Genomic DNA, 15,519 nt, shown 5'->3' on the forward strand with positions numbered 1-15,519 from the left:
CCAGGCAGAGAAGGACAGAAACCATATGTTTGCACTCATAGGTCTAGCAGGAAAACAAGAGAGACCTAATGGAGAACCAGGGGCAACGGAGGAGGGAGAGAGAGTTGGGGAGAGAGAGGGATGCAGAACTTGAGAGAGTATTGAAAGCTGAGAATGAACTGAGGGTTGGGGGGGAGGGGAGAGGGGGGAAAACAGGTGGTGGTGATGGTGGAGGGCACTTGAGGGGAAGAGCACTGGGTGTTGTATGGAAAACAATTTGACAATAAAATATTATGAAAAAAAAAAACAAAACAAAACTAAGACCCAGCCATGAACAATGGATTCCGAGGCATTGGACCAAATTCCACGTCTTGAATCCAGGATAGTGGCTTTCAGAGTCTGCTGGTTATCTGTGTTTGTGGAGAAAACAAAAAAATCAGTTTCTTCTCTCTGTATGTGGCCAACAACTCAAGATACAGAAAGGAAGCCTTCATAAAATTTTGCTAAATTTCTTTCAAATAATTTTTTTTCTGTCTTTAACAGATAACTGAAATATGGAAGACCCAGAGTCAGCTTTATTCAAATTTAAGGGATATTATTTTAATCAATTAAGACTTAATATTGATGTAGTAGAAATTTAGAAGATTTTGAAATCCGAGATGGTGATGTCCTCATAATCACATATCCCAAATCTGGTGAGTTCTGTGTTCATTTTTTAAAAATTATTTGTTTATTTATTCTTAAGAGAGAGAGAGACAGAGTGCAAGTGGGAGAGAGGCAGAGAGAGGGAGACACACACAGAATTCAAATCAAGCTCCAGGGTCTAAACTGTCAGCCTGGAGCCCAACCTGGGACCCAAACCCATTAGCTGTGAGATCATGACCTCAGCTGAAGTTCAACAATTCACCAAAAGAACCATGCAAATGGCCCTAGTTCTGTATTCTAGTAGATAACATAAGAAATGAAATGATAAATTTTTATAGCAGGTTACTGAGTCTTTTTAGCACTATTATATTTAAAAGATGCATGTAACCTATTGGATATTATAGAGTTAATTGAATGTAACATCCTATTAAATAATGTCTTCCTCAGTGTACCTATAAGTTACTTTTGCTGTGGTCAAGGAAATGGAGAAAATATTGAAGTAGATAAATTAAAGAAGCCCTGTCAAACACTAAATTGCTGAGTGAGCTGAAAGGATGCAGGAATATTTACCAGTTAGGCAGCTACTTCAGACATATTCTTGAAGCTGTATTTAATCATTAAGTGCATGAGAAGGAGGAAAATTAACTTATATTTAGTACCATAATGTGTAGTAGTCACAAATTATTTGGGTCACACTTTATCTTAGCAGTCATATCAGACTAAAACATATATACATGTACATCTGTTCAAATCATTTGTTCATATTTTAGTCAGATTTTTGTTGTTTTTTTCTATTGTGTTTTATGAGTTCTTGATATATTTTGGACATTAATTCCTCATTTGATAAATAACTTATAAATAATTTCCCATTTAATGGGTTGCCTTTTCATTTTGTCATTAGTTTTCTTTGTGTTACAGAAGCATTTGAGTGTGATGTCCTCTTACTTGCTTGTTTTGCTCTTGTTGCATTTGTCTACGTTGGGATATCCCCAGTCCATACAAAACCATTGGTAAGACAAGTGTCTTCAACCTGTGTTTTCTTCTAGGAGTTTAATGCTTTCAGGTCTTATATTCATGGTTTTCATCTGTTTTGAGTAACTTTTGTGTATCTTGTAGCAGAGTGAACAGTTTCATTCCTTTGCATGTGGCTATCCAATTTTCCCAAGACCATTTACTAAAGAGTTTTTCCTATCCTCATTGTATATTTTTGGCTCCTTTGTTGTAAAGTAATTGACCATACTGGTGCTGCCTTACTTCTGGGCTCTCTATTTTGTTCTATTGATCAAAATGTCTTTTTTTATTCCAATACCATACCGTTGGTAATAGTATTTCAACCAAGAAGTCTGATGCCTAAGGCTTTGTTCTATTTTCGTCAAATCATTTAGCTATTTGGGGTCTTGTGTGCTTACAAATTTAAGAATTATATGTTCTATTTCCATGACAAATGCCATTGTAATGTTGATAGGAATTGCATTGAATCTGTAGATTCCTTTGTGTAGCATGGACATTTTATCAATGTTGTTTCTTCTAATCCATGAGCATGGAATGTTTTTTCCTTTACTTGTGGTTTCCTCAATTTCTTCTAGCAGTTTCTCTTAGATTTCAATGTACAAATCTTTTACTTCCTTGAATAAGTATATTCCTATATATGATTATTATTTTTGATACAATTATGAATGGGATGTTTCTTAATTTCACTTTCTGATAGTTTTGTGTTAGTGTATGGAAATGAAATTGATATTTGTATGCTGATTTCACATTCTTCAACTTAACAACATAACTGACTTCACTTATGAATTCTAACATTATTTTTGGTAGAGTCTTTGGGAGTTTCTATGCATATTATCATTATCATCTGAAAATAGAGACAGTCTTTGTTGTGTCCCGCCCCAGCCAGCATGGCGGAAAATCCTTGTGGGTTCTTTTCCTGAGGGAGGGAGAGAAAACAGGGCAGGAGAGGGGAGCGCAGAGAGTGAAGACAGCACATGGTTTCCGATCAAGCCTCTGTCATTTATTTAGAAAATAATTCACTCTTATATAGAATTTGGGGCGGGGAACTGACCCAGGTTAGTTGCCAGGTAACAGAGTCAAATGCATATCAAAAGAAGCACCCAGACTTGCCTCTGCAATGCTGGGCAGGGGAAGCTTGACACTGCATACCAGAATGCAGGTTTGATCTTTTGTGCACCTTGGCCTAATCTACGTATGGCGCAGCAAGACAGTCGCCAAAATTATTTTGGACCAGGAAATGGCAATCTCCAGCCTCCAGAATGCAAATCTTGTTTTTTGGTTGCTCCCTGGACAGCGAATATCTTTGCCTGAGGCAGCCAGAAAACTTGGCGGCTCCCGACAAGTTTTATTCTTCCTTTCCTGCTCAGAAGACTTTTCTTTTTCTTGCCTAATCGCTCTATGTTTCCAAAAAAATGAATGGAACACCTTATCCTGGTTGTCATCTTAGATGAAAACATTTCAGTTGATTACCGTTGGATATGATGGTGCCTGTGAGCTTACCACAAATAGCATTCTGTAAGTTAAGATAGGTGTGGGTATGAATTTCCCTCTCCATGGAAAAAGGAGCCGGCTGACCCCATTTTTACCCCCAACCATCAGTACAGACAGACTACAGTGAGCAACACAGCACCCATAGTGGAGGCTTCAGCTGCTTACAACCAGTCCCACTGCCCTGCCATCTGCAAGTGCTTCTGTCCTAGGGCAAGTGTGCCTGAGAGGCAGAGTGGCAGCAGGCCCCTACCTCAGAAGACCAACGCAAATCCTTCTCCCCAACATGCACCAAGTCTGCAGATCATAGAGTGCTGCAAAGCTTCAGATCTAGTGGAAGTTGGATCTAGTCTCTTTTAACAAGCAGACCAAAATATACTAGCTAAAACTCTTCATACACTGGAAAAGGTCAAAATACTCACACTTCAGGTAAATTGAAAACCTATGAACGACTGGCCTGAGGGAAAGAGCAATCAAAAACAATAGCAGAGTGCACACAGCATGCACCAGAAACATTTCTTGAAATGTCAGTCCCTGGTCTTTTTTATAAAGCAATTATTCTCAGGAGCAGAAACCATAACAGGATTTTGTAAGTAATGGAATAAAGACACCTAGACAAATGCCAAGATAGAGGAATTCATGCCAAAAGAAAAAAACAAGTGGAGGTCAGGGTGACCAAGGACCTAACCAAAACAGATATAAACAATATGCCTGATCCAGAATTTAAAACAATAATCATAAAAATACTAGCTGGGCTTGTGCAAAGGACACAAGGCACCAGGGAGTCCGTTACTACCGAGATAAAAGATACACAAACTAGTCAAGCTGAAATATAAACTGCTATAACTGCGATGTGAAATTGATTAGTTGTAAGGACCACAGGATGGAAGAAGCAGAGGAATGTATATGTGATATAGAAGAGAAAATTATGGAAAATATTGAAGTTGAATAGAAGAGGAAAAGGAAAATATTGGATCATGAATGTTGACATAGGAAACCGAAAGACTCTAAAAAAAGTAAGAACATTCATATCATAGGAGTCTCAGGAGAGGAAGAGAGTGGAAAGGGGGCAGAGGTTTTATTTGAGCAAAGATTGCTGAAAACTTCCCTAACTTGGAGAAGGAAACAGACATCCAAATCCAGGAGGCATAAAGATCTCCCAGAAAAATTAACAAAAGCAGACCTAAAACAAGACATATCAAAGAAAAATTTGGAAAATATAAAGATAAGGAAGACATTTTAAAAGCTACAAGGGAAAAGAAATTCTTATCTTACAGAGAAAGACAAATAAGGTTAGCAGTCTTGTCTTACAGAGAAAGACAAATAAAGTTAGCAGCAGACTTATCCACAGAAACTTGGAAGGCTAGAAGGGAATGTCATTGTATAGCCAAGGTGGAGAATGGGAAAAATATGTAGCCAGGAATACTCTATCCAGCAAGGTTATCATTTTGAATAGAAGAGATAAAGAGTCTCCCGAACCAAATCTGAAGGAGTTCATGATCACTAAAACAGCTCTGTTAGAAATATTAACAAGGACTCTTTGAGTAATTGAGAAAGACCCACAACAGTTTAAGGAATGAGAGAAGATATTTGCAGATGGCATATCTGATAAAGGCTTAGTATCCAAAATCTAGAAAAAACTTACAAACTCAACATCCATAAAACAAATAATCCAGTGATGAAATGGGAAGAAAAGAAGAATAGACATTTTCCCTGAAACGTTCAGATGGCTAACAGATGCATGATAACATATCAACATCACTCATCTTCAGGGAAATATATATTAAAACTATGACAGAATTCCACCTCACGCCTGTTAGAATGGCTAAAATTCACAGTGCAGGAAACAACAGGTGGTGGCAAGGATACAGAAAAAGGGAAACCCTCTTACGCTGCTGGTGGGAATGCCAGTTGGTATAGTCACTGTGGAAACAATATGGAGGTTCCTGAAAGAGTTAAAAATAGAACTACCCTATCACCCAGCTATTGTACTACTAGGTATTTACCCAAAGGAATGCAAAAATACTGATTCGAAGGGGCACGTGCATGCCCCTGTTTACAGTAGCATTTTCAACAATAGCCAAATTATGGAAAGATGTATAATGGAGTTTTACCAGCCATCAAAAAGAATGAAACCTTGCCATTTGTAACAACATGATTGAATCTAGGGTGTATTATGCTACATGAAGTAAGCAAGTCAGAGAGAGACAAATACCATATGATTTCACTCATACATAGAATTCAGTAAACAAAACAGAAGAGCACATGGGAAGGGTCGAGGGGAGAGAATAGAGGGAAACAATCCAAAAGAGACACTTAATGATAGAGAATAAACTGAAGATTGATGGAGGGAGTTGGGTGGGAAATGGGGTAGATAGGTGATGGACATTAAAGAGGGCATTTGTTGTGATGATCACTGGCTGTTATGTATAATTGATGAGTCATTAAATTCTACTCCTGAAACCTATATTACTCTGTTTTAAACGATTAGAATCGAAATAAAAACTCGAAACAAAAAATAAAATACAGAAAAACCTTAATAAATTCAATTACATCAAAGTTAAGCAGTTTGGATTTTGCTTTACTAAGAATCATTTAGGCAAAGTTAGTAAGGGACAGAAAGCGAGAATATACATGCAATTATACAATGAAAAATAATTTTTATCTACCATATATTAAGACTATAAGTCAAGTACGGGGCAGCATTCTAAGATAAAAAAGGCAAAGAAATGATTTGAAAATTACAGAAGAAAACCACCCTCTACCAATACCAACCCCAACCTCCCCAAATTGGTAGACAATGGTATATTACTTTATATCTACTATGCTGACAAAAATTAGAAGATGAGCAAATCTGAATATGGCCAGGAGAGCACAGAGATCCATATGCATAAGCATTTTATCCCCGAGAGAACAGTTTGAAACAGCCATTGGTTGGAGACCAGTGTGGTACCACCTGGACAACTGAAATGCAGACATACCAGGCGTTTCCTCTCCTGAATATTTGGACCAAGAAAATATCATACAGGCACATAGCAAACATGAATGAGGATATACATAGCAGTGTTGTTTGGGATGGGGTGTCCATTTGGGGAAAGTGGACAAATCAGAGTCAGATGCACATCTAGAAACATAGACAGTCTGTTAGGCCCAGTAGATCAGATGTAGCATATAAATGAATGTTAAACCAGGGTGCACAATGGCAAACAGAAAGAAATGATGCACATGGATACAAGATAGAAACACATACACCAATACACATTTCATATGAACACTTTCCAGTAGGAATGTACTTTAAACCCCAAAGCCTGCTTGTCTGTAGAGGGGGTAGTGGTAGGACTAGAATCCACAAATGAGAACAAAGCGATAAACAGACCAGGGAAGCCCTGCTATGAGTCAATGATGTCACTATAATGGGAACTGAAGTAAATGAATTATACCCCATTTCACTAACACCTAACTATCAAATGGGCCACGAATAAAAAGGAAGGAAGGAAGAAAAGAAGGAAAGAAGAAAGGGAGGAAGAGAGAGAAAGATTGGACAAAGTGTGAAAGGGGGAGTGGGAGAAGCAAAGTGAAAATAATATTTGAATATCTGAACCTCTGCAGAGATGTGTCAATCACATGGTTGAATCTCTGCAGAACTGTGACATGATTGAAAACCCCTCTGCCGCCCTGAAGCTGTATCAACTATCTGGGACTGATGAAAGGTTGTATAAAGCACTTTAAGAGCTTTATATCAAGGAGTTTCCATTGAGTTTGAGTTCCTGCTGAGGTAACTAGTAGCACATGTGGCCATAATTCCTTGGGCAACAGTGGAGGACTACAACCACCGATATGAAGGTACTGGGAGAAACAGATACACACCAGCTGTACCTGCCAGCCAGGCATGTATGCACAGCAATGATCTTGCTCACCAGGGCTGCTGCTTAGCGTGGGTGTTTGGGTGGTCTTAGGAAGGAAGACTTCGATGGCATTGAGGAGGGGCCAGTGGATTTTCTTATTTCAGAAGTTGATTTTAACCTTTCTGGTACTTGTGATTTTTAGTTGGGGTATGTTTTTGAAAGCACTGTCTGGATATATGAAAACCATAACCTGTATAGAGGGCATGTTTTTATCATAAGATTCCCATATATGAAGCATGAAAATGAAGTGTAAGAAATCTAAAGTAGGCAATTATCCACATACCCTGAGACGAAGGTCCACTCTAGTTGGAATTAAGACAAATAGTCATCAGAATAATCTGTCACATCCCACAGACAGCAAAAGGTCCAACTTCAGGCTTATCTTTCCCTTCCTGTCTCTATGTGGGTCACAGAGCCTTCTTTAGGGATTTATAATGAATACCATTTCCTTGGGTGGACATCATGGGCACGGTAGGAAACATGGTCTAGGAAGGAATTGCGGAAAGTGACTTCTTTAGTCGAATTCGTATTTCTTGGCTTATATTACCTGAAGTCATATGAATGTGCTTGGGGATGGGAAACTAGAGATAGCATAGAAGATCATTTAAAAGTCCTATATATGAAGCAGAAGAAAGAACAGTAGAGTCATAGAATCAATTAGTCATAGAATCAATCAAGTGCCCACAGAGTTTCAAATGTAGCATCTTTTTAAAAGTAAAAATAAATGAAATATTTGTTTGTTTTTACCATACTGTATTTTTTATATATTGAAAATTCCATTCTGATGGAAGTACCATTATACATGTAAGAAGAACAAACTGATTAAAACACTGATGGCACATCTATCTGCATTTGGGACAAATTTGTACACCACTGAAAACAAAATTATTTCTTTTACAGGAACCGTCTGGTTTCAGCAGATATTAAGCTTGATTTATTTTGAAGAACATCGCAAAAGGACTGGGAGTCTGGACACCAATGACCAAGTCCCCTTCCTCGAGTACAGCATTAAACACGAAGATATTGTCAAAGACCACCTCCTCGTCTCTTTGCTACCCACCTCCCATACTACTTGTTTCCAACTGGAATGAAGAACAAAACAGCCAAAGTAGGAAATGGACCAGGTCTGTTGAAAGTAACTGCTCTTTTTCATTATTTCATTTCCTTTCATTACATTGACACTGCCCTCATCCAACTGTTAGCAAATGTGGCATCAGACATACATTAGTTTCCAATAGCCACTATATTCTTAGAGTATCTGATTTTTATCTTACACCTTAGTTTTCTGATCACATGTGGTAATTAGCTTTTAAATATAAGAGGGTATACATTTGTATATTTAATTCACTTTCTAATTTAAAATATATAATAATACACAATTTCTTTATATACCCTTTTATTTTTTTAAATTAGCTACATTCATAGGTATACATATAATCCTAGGTATTCCTTCAATGCTCTGAGAATCCTCATGGCTTCCCTTTCATACTTCCATCTATTTTGGTTGGGTACCATGCATAGAAGTGTGTCTTGAAGAGTAATTGATAGTTACTAGGCCAGTCATGGTAGAATAGGCATTGCAGAGAAGGGGAAACTCCAAATCCAAAGAAGGCTGAATGTATACATGACATGGTTAGGAACTATAAAGTTAAAAAATAGGCTTCAGCCAAGTGGAAGGTATTAGGTTAAAAATATGACCTAATGAAAGCAAGAGAAATAATGAATACTTCCTTTCTTCCAGATTATTTACATGTACAGGAACCCTAAGGATGCTTTGTGCTCATATTTTTACTTTTTCAAGAATGTGGTATTACAACTTACAGGTTCCTTTGAGGAATTTTCTGAACAATTTCTAGAAGGAAAAGGTAACTAAATTTTTTATAAAATAAGTAATGTTTGGTGTGGCAAAATTTAAATTTAGTGAATTATTAGCAGGAAAAAAGAAGCGGAGGTAGAATTGAATGTGGGTGAGTAATCAATATATTAAGCCATGGGTAGGGTTGCCCTAGATGACCATGTCCTGCCATTGTTACAAATTATCCTTCCCCTGGCTTCTTCTCAGGAGACTGTCAAGATCACAGTCATGTCACCAAGGAATATTTACATTTAGCCAGGAGTTCCTGTTCTAGCTCAGTGAGAAGCACCTCACAGGTCACAGGTCTGGAGCTTTGCACTGCATATTGCAAGTGGCTCCTCCTGGGAGGTTCTATTTGATAAGGTTCTGTTCTACATTCGTTACTTTATTTCTTTCTTTTTGATTATTTTTATTTATTTTTTATTTTTTAAAGTAATCTCTACACCCAGCATGGGATCCAGTTCACAACCCTGAGATCAAGAGTTTTATACTCTATGAACTGAGCCAGCCAGGCCACCCCCACATTGTTCCCTGAAGAACCGCTATAGCTGGTAGAGCAGGAGCCAGGCCTCTGACACAGAGATGATGATCTGGAATAAGACAGCTAAGTTTAGCGGTAAATGCATTGTGCTGAGCTGAAGTGACTCTTCAGGGAGTCCACAGGTTCCATGTGGCCAAAAAATAACTCTATATGCTTGGGAAGACAGGAGGAGAAGGAAAAAGATGATTCTTTCCTCCATTTTCCTCTTTGGTTTTTGTAAGCACATGGTAAATTGATTTTGTATCTGTTTGAGATGCATTTTAAGAGAGTAATTTATCCTTGCATTCATGTAATTGTTTCCTGGTGGAATCTGGATGATTCTCCCACACCAGGTGCTAGGGGAAATCTGGAATCTAGCATCACGCTTCCTTTTCCTTCTTTGTTACTAAAGTTTCCTGCATCTCCTATGACTGTAGCTGCTTTTCAATATGTTCAACATGGTGTTCTGTTCTTCCCACAGTGGGAGGAAACCTTTGGTTTGACCACATCAAAGGTTGGTATGAGCACAAAAGCCTCTGCAACATTCAGTTCATGATGTATGAGGAGATGAAGAAGGTGAGAAACATGACATTAGTGACGTTGCTGAAGATGTAAGCCAGCCTGGCCGAATGAATTGATTGTTCTTGCCCAGAACACCCAAGGATGATATCAAATTTGAGAGCCCAGACTGTGTACCAGGAGACATTTTCCCATATCACTTCTGTGTTTTCTTTACTGGGTTTTTATTTAAAACTAATATGGGTGGTTTCTTTTCAAAATTTCTCTCTGTGTTAAGAAATACCTGCTTATGTGTGTTGGTTTGAATGTGTTTCACTATTTTGAGTCTGATTATTGGTCTTATTTCATGTATTTTCAAAACTATTTTCTGCGCTATTCATTGTAAATGTTATGTTCCTGACTCTTGGTTGTACCTCTTGGGAACTTTAATCTTATCTGCATTCTGTATGATTAAGCATTGTAAGAATAATTGAGTGAAAATACCTTTGTGTGATTAGGTATAATCCAGGGCCCAGTAAGGTCACCTCTAATTGGTTTAAAATGGAGAAACTTCTAATACTTATTGCCTGAATACCAGAAGCAGGCTATGCTTATGCTGAGTGTTCCTTCTAAGCCGTCAAACATGTCCCAGCATTGCCTGTCTTTCTTTTGTATCATACTTGGTGTGGCAAGGATTTCTCCCCTCATGGTGACAAGACAGTTGTTGTAGCTTCAAAGTCATGTCCTAAGATGATAGCATGTAAGGTAGAGATAGAACTAGGATAAAGTCACCTTTCTGCCTTGCTTTGTTTCTGCATATTCTCTAGGGGGAATATCATTCTTAGAAACTTCTGTTTGATTTCCTCTTTCATTTTGGTTAACGTTTATTTCTTTTTAAAAAAAATTTTGTTGCTTCAAGAAAGGGAGTGAGGCATAGTGTATACACTGGAGAGGGACATAGAATGAGAGAGAGAGAGACAGAGAGAGAAAGAGAGAGAGAGAGAGAGAGAGAGAGAGAGAGAGAGAGAGAATACCTAACAGGCTCACCTCAGTCACCACAGAGCTCATGATCCATGAGATTATGACCTGAGTTGAAATCCAGAGTCAGGCACTTAAGTAACCCAACCACCCAGGAGCCTCTTGACTTCCTCTTTCTGTTTCCATGCCAAAGTTGGGTCATGTGACCAGCCTAGGATAATCTCTTTTAGAGAGAGTAGAATTTCCCTAGGATCTTGGATAAATCAGGATCATTACTGAAGCAGGGCTGGGCACAAGTGCCAGAACACCACCAAGTGAACTCTTAGCAAGCAAGATGAGAAAGAGCTGAGAGGCAAGCTCTCCTAAGGGCTTCCCTATGCTTAGTATTTATCTCTAGTCTGTTACACCTGCCCAGGGCATGATACTAAGCCTAGACTCTCTTGTTGAGTCCCCATCACCTACAAATAGAGATTCAATATCTGGCTGGCCTGAAATCTTCCTCAAATTATGACCCCACTATTGTCTCTATCTTCATCTCCCATATACTTATCCAAAGCCTGTTCCCACTAGCTCTAGGGTACGGAACTCCTGTCCTGTGACGGGATATCTCACACCTTCCATGCAACCACAATGTTGCAGATATTCTTTCATTTCCCTAGACTCCAAGTTTATAGTTTGTCTATCTGGAAAATTTGTGTTTTGCTTTAATTCCCAGAACAAATTTCTCATCTTTGTTGAAACATTCTTTGGATTCTGTTACAGAATTACTCTCTCTCAAAGGTTCTTGTCCTGAATTCCCAGCACTGACTCCAAGTTGTGCCTCTGGTCACTTGAACCATCATGCAGGGAAGTGTCTGACGTATAGTAGTACTTCCCAAACACCTGTTGAATTCACACAGAAAGAATGAAATATGATTGTTCCCCAAATGAACCCAAATGTGCTTCAAAACTGCACATGTGGTGGATTAACTTATCAAAAAGGAATATGCAAGTTACATCTCAAGGGACGACTCCACTTTCTAAGCAACCTAAGCACCTACAATTTTCAATCCCATAATGATATTTAATCTGTGACACTTGTATCAGTCTTCTTTGTGATAACATGCATAATTTATCATACTGTGATTTATTTCAGGATCTCAGAGGTTCTATAGTAAAAGTCTGCAAATATCTGGGGAAGGAATTAAGTGAGGAGGACATGGACGCTGTGGTGACACAAGCCATGTTTGAGAACATGAAGTTTGATCCATGAACAAATTATGACAGTATAATGGAGATTGATGGGGTATTAAGAAACAGCCATTTCCTTCGCAAAGGTGAGGTTGAAAAGTGAATGAATGTCTTGCAAAATGGTGCAAATACATCAAATTGTAGTTTATAAGTTTCCTGACTGACTTTCCTATATAGGCCCTTATGGCCCACTTCCCTTCTCTAGACACATGATTTCCTATGATTGCTTATTGGTGGTCTTCAAGACTATATAATTTTGTGTCTGAACGTATCTAAGGATAACCTAAAATCAGAAGGCCTTTTCTATGGCCCCTGGAAATCTACCATTGCCAGCCCAATGTCTGCCACAAAATGGTTGTTTATTTACTATTAGACTTTTCCCCCCACTAGCATGGGCTCAGCACATGATGATGAAGAAGTGGTGAAGCTGTTGGCCATCACTGGCTGCTCCTCCATCTCTGTGATTTATACCTGAACTCTCACTGGGCTGAATTAACAAAACACACTGATCTTTTGCTATTGTGCAGGATTATCAAGTGTCCACTAGTAAACCTCATAATCACGTAGTTTTCTTTCATTTATCACAATATCGCACACCTCTGGTGAGTGAATGACTCCTTCATATAACTGATAAGTGTCAACATGTGAAAAATTTTTATTAATGTATATAATAATTCTAAATTATATTTTTGATCTTCTATCTTAGTACATTCAACATGTATAACACAGAATGACATACAGAATTTTGTAATTAATCATTAGGTTCTATGCCATTTTTTTCAAGTAGTAGTAAATACTGGCTTTGATTTCTCTTAGTATTTCCTTCACTTGATGTCCTTGTTTGTCTTTACCTATTCAGTTTTAAATAATGTAAAACACTGATAACTCAGAGCCAACCTGAAGTGGAGACATTTCCTTCTCATTATATTCAACACACTCTGTGATGTATAGATGCCACACTGCTACTGAACTGCCATTATCATTGCACTTGAAATTTGTACTCTCTTGAAAAAAGAAAATGTTCTGTGTTCCTACATGTTTAATCTGCCTGAAAATGAAAGACAGAGTGGCTAAGAAGGCAAGTAGGAGGAGCTAAATTTCCTTTGGAAGTGAAGCACACTCCAATATGTTTTTTCTGCACAGACACATATGTGTCTCTTATGTTGTCTAAAGTAACATTATTGATAGTGGCTTTATCACTCCTGCACTGTTTTGTTTGTGGTTCAGTTTTTAGTGTTTCAGTTTTATTAGTTATTTGTTAATAGTTTGGAGAGTTTTTATAATCAGTGTTTCTTTTCTCACCTCTCTGTCTATCACCATTATTGTAGACACAACTCTGTGTCTATAAAAATTGCAATGTAAAACTGTTGTAAACCTACACTGGCTACAGATGGAATAATTAGAGTGAGCCTTTAGAGACTGTAGACGCGTGGGCTATATTTTAAAAACCTCTCTGACCATCTATGTTCTCATCAGTAAATATTTGTACAAGGAAATATAATTTTTGGAATTAAAAATATTTAATGTTAATTTATTTACTTAGAGAGGGAGAGAGAAGAGAGAGAGAGAGAGAGAGAGAGAGAGAGAGAGAGAGAGAGAGAACATGAGTAGGGGAGGGACAGAGAGAGGGAGACACAAAATGCAAAGAAGGCTTCAGGCTCTGAGCTGTCAGCCCAAAGCCCAGCACAGGGTTCGAACTCATGAGCCACAAGATAATTAGCCAAGTAGGCTGATTAACTGATTGAGCCTCCTGGGCACCTGTAATTTTTGGAATTTTTGAAAGGCTTCTGTAAACTAAAATAGCCCATGCTAGCTTGGAACAAAAAGTGAACAAGTTGCAGAATTTCTCCTTTTCCAGGTGGCTGATGGTGCAGGAGTTGGGCTAATTATCTTGAACTACAACATAATTGCCATTGTGAGTTTGTATATCCCCTTGGCATTAGGTGGGAGAGGAAGGACATGGTCATGTGCAGGAGCACTGGGGGCTTTAGTAAGAAGGAAAAAGGAAGTGCAAACAACAGTGTTTCTCCCAACAGTAAGGCATCATTTCCCCTCATCCCAGAACCTCCATGGAGGCAATTTCTTTGCTTTTCCTCCCAGGTACCATTGGAGACTGGAAAAATCACATGACTATTGAGCAGAATGAAAGATTTGACAAGATTTTCCAAAGGAAGATGAAAGATTTTCCCTTGAAGTTCATCTGGGATATGAATGAAGACTAGAATACTAAGTAACACACAACTATTTTAAGAAAGCACTTTCAGAAGGAAATACATTGAATCATACATTTTCATCTGTGACGGTCATTGGCTCATTATTGAAAAACCTCAGTGATTAATAAAGATGAATATGTGCCTGTACATCATTTGTGGTCTAGGGCCTGTTTTCCATTTGCTGGGATTCCTCAGTTTCTGATCAGGGGAGGATTCTGCCCTTTGTTTTGGCATATAATTATGAAATAGATTTAATTTTACATTCAGAAATTCCAAAGTTCTTGAGCAACAGAGAGGTCATAATATGGGATCAATTTGGCATCTTAAAATAGAACCTTGCCATGTATAAAAAACTACATATAGTCTTTCTTCATATTGAAGGTCTTACTTTGGAGGTAATCAAAGGAGTCAACTATATGGCTTCTAGGTCTTTCATGGAACTTAGAGTGTTGCTGTCACAAGAATTTTCATGTATTCATAACTCCTATCTTTATTTAATCTGAATATCCATCATTTGGTATATGAGAACTATTTTTTTCCAAAGATAACCAATTGTCCCAAGTTCCTTTATTGAATAGCCATCAATTTTCCTACAAATTAAAATAGACATTTTGTTTTAAAAAATTATATGTACTTATTACATATAATTAACCTATGTAAATGACATATTTTTCTGTTCATATACTTTTCTTTCTCATGACCATATCTATGCCATAATTTCTTATGTAATTTAATAAACCGTCTTGATGAGTTGTGTTGGAAGTCTGCTAAATATGCCTTTACTTTTAAAGAGTCGTTAATTTACTTATTCATATATATTTATTTCTGAGAGAGAGAGAGTTTGCAAGTAGTGGGAGAGGCAGAAAGAGAAAGGTGGAGAGTCAGTCAGAAGATAGAAAGCTGGCTCTGTGCTGACAGCACAGAGTCTGATGTGGGGCTTCAAATCACAGACTGCGAAATCATGACCTGAGCCGAAGTATGACGCTTAACAAACTGAGCCACCTAGGCAACGCACATAGAGTCATTTAAAATCTGACATCACCACTAATTGAGTATTTCTATTAAGAGGTATTGTACACTCACTATTTCTTTGTGTTCTCCTTTGGGTCATTTCATAAAGATACATAGTCCTTATACAAGCCTTGCTAATTTCCTGTGAAGTTTTATCTAAGCTCATGCAGTTGGCATCTACAGCTA

The 15,519-nt window shown here is 37.9% G+C and overlaps 1 pseudogene; it reads left to right on the forward strand.

Annotated features, from left to right (window-relative positions):
• Positions 1–321: 321 nt before the first annotated feature.
• LOC115297073 lies at positions 322–14,469 on the forward strand (annotated as a pseudogene).
• Positions 14,470–15,519: the final 1,050 nt, after the last annotated feature.

This window comes from Suricata suricatta, chromosome 7 (genome assembly GCF_006229205.1).
Source record: "Suricata suricatta isolate VVHF042 chromosome 7, meerkat_22Aug2017_6uvM2_HiC, whole genome shotgun sequence".
NCBI classification, from domain to species: Eukaryota; Metazoa; Chordata; class Mammalia; order Carnivora; family Herpestidae; genus Suricata; species Suricata suricatta.